Here is a 2,780-nt window from a genome sequence, read left to right as displayed (position 1 = left end):
CCATTGGATGCAAATTCTAAATAAGTTTAAAATTTTCTAAATTTACACTAAGCATTTCTTATTTTAGTTTTTAAAGTAAAATAAAACCTATAAAAATAATTAATTTAATATTCTTACTAAAATTAAATTAATTATGAACTAAAAGCTTTAAATTATTGACTTCTTTTCTAAATTAATATATAAAGCATTTTTTTAAAATTAAAATAATAAAATATAAATAAAATATTTGATTTAATATTTATACTTTTATTAAAAATAAACTAATTATGAATTTAAATTGTATAAAGTTACATAATACATAAAATATTTTCTATTAAAATTAATGCATAAATTAATTATTGAATGTTAATTTTAGAAATTGTCCACTCTAAGTTTTGTCCGCACTTAGTTTTGTTCGGCGAAGTTTCGGCTGCGAAAATTTGATCCATAACAAATTTTACAACTTCATTCTGATTTATGAAAAAAAGATCCCCTTGGTTCCAGTCATTTATTGTAAGAAAAATAAGTTTCCTCTAGCTTTTCTTTAGAAGTTTTGCGTTATATGGTGAAGTTTATGTTGTAAGTGAGAACTGTGGTCAAGGAGATCTCATATTAGAAAAATATTGGGCTGTAAATTTTTTAGCGATTGCTATTGATTAATATGTGATATCTCGTACACACCAAATTTGTATGCCTTATAATTCAATTATATTTTTCGACTTTTATTAAAAATATTATTAGTATTATTATCTTTTTTTAATGGAATTATCGTTGGATAAACGATTTCAGAAATCCGAATTCGTCGAAATAAAAGTTTTATTTTTAGAGAGAAAGTACGTTTTTGTTTCTGATTTCGTAACTTAAAATATCATCTGCACAAATTAATTAGCATATTTAAAGTGAGACCAATGAGTCTTTGCACATAAAATCATTAGATCACTTAATATCACGATCATTACAGCACGTAAAATCATTAGAATCAGATATGTGTGATTCTAGGAAGAATCTAGAGCGATTGCTCAAAACTATGTATTTCAATATGCTCTCAAAATATTTTGAGTTAAGTAATTAGTATTTGAAATGTTTATATTAATTTATCTGTTAGGAGCTCCAAGGCAGTTTAATTAAGATAATGCTTCAAAATTTTTGGATAATATTCATTTCATTTATCCCAACCAAAAACCTTGAATCAACCACAACCACTCAATGTTTTTTACAATAAACTTTTTTTTTATATGCATTTATTATAAAAACCTTTTTTTGCCAATGTGTAGTTTTTCGCCTAGTTTGTTCTCAATTCGGACTTCTCTCAAGTTATTACCTTATCGTTTCATTTTAGCATTAAGTTAATAAGGTTGAGAATGCCTTAAATCAAGCATATATACCATCAAGTGAACGGTGCTGCCATCTGATATTAAATGAATTACATACTCGATGAAGAAAATATGGTGCTGCCATCTACCAATGCAGTTATGAAACACAAGAACTCATACCACAAATAAGACGATATTCTAACAAAAAGGAAAAGGTTTTTTAATATTTTTTTTCATTCTGAATTATAATTATTTTCAATCAAATTTGTCTAATTAACGCAAAAATATGCATTAATTTTTTTAATTGTTTTCTTCATGAAATCAAGACAATAGTGGTCAGAGGTAAATATGAACAGCTACAGCTGTTAAACTTGCTGGAAAAAATATCATGCTGACTGCTCTAAAGAGCGAGGCCACAGGACTGTAACTACAGAGTTAAAATTTGACATGCTGAAAGGGCAGTTTTTGTTTATGAACTTAACATGAGCCTTTTCTTGAAATTCTTATTTGTTCAAATTTTTTTACAATTCCAAGTGCCATTTTTACAAATATCATTATATTTTTTGGCTTTATATTACATTTTATTTTGTCACACAAAAACTATAAGACTTAACTTGAAGTTAAGAAGATAAATGTACAAGGAATTTGATAAAATAAAAAAACAAGTTGACCACCAATTTATTTGAAAATTTTCAATTTTAAGTGCCTTGTTTGCTTGATCTTTTTTGCTCTTTGATTTTTCTACCGTTTGATTTTTTTTTCTTGAAATAATTTTTCCACTGTTGCAGAAAAATTACTTTCTCTTTCTCTACCGATTTCATTTTATGAGGTCACATTTAACTTAACATCAAAAGTTACAAAAAAAACAAATAAATAAATAGCAGGGAGATATCATATGTTGCCAGATTATATGTTGCCAGATCCTATATGTTGCCTGATCTTAATATTTATATTGAAATTTTAAAAAAACATCAACAGTGAAGAGAGATAAAAATTGTTCCCAATGCCAACTGTTATTTAATAAAATTTATTGTTACAAATTGTTAATATGAAAAATTACCTTTCATGTATTTCTTTTTACTGTGTCACATATTATGTATTCATAAGTACAGTTCCTTATTTTTCAAAACCAGGTATTGTTTCATTTCTTTTTAATTTAACATATTAATAAAATGTGCATATAATAATGTGCTAACTAAAAATTAGAACAATTATGCATTTTATAAACTAAATCATTTATTATAAACTTCTAAAAAGAAAAAAAAAAACAATGAATGAGAATCAACCACAGGGGTTGGTAAGCCAGGCGAAAAGAGTGTGAGCTTCCTAGTATTATAAACAAAACTAAAACTTATGCTTAGAAAATTGCCTGCAATGCATATCAAATACAATTTTTAAATTTAAAGAAGAAAATATATTTATGAAAATGCAAATATGCAAAAATATTCTAAAGATTAAATCTCAATAGAAAAACAAAACCCATACAAA

Source organism: Parasteatoda tepidariorum, chromosome 6 (assembly GCF_043381705.1).
Source record: "Parasteatoda tepidariorum isolate YZ-2023 chromosome 6, CAS_Ptep_4.0, whole genome shotgun sequence".
NCBI classification, from domain to species: domain Eukaryota; kingdom Metazoa; phylum Arthropoda; class Arachnida; order Araneae; family Theridiidae; genus Parasteatoda; species Parasteatoda tepidariorum.
This window is presented reverse-complemented; position numbering follows the sequence as displayed.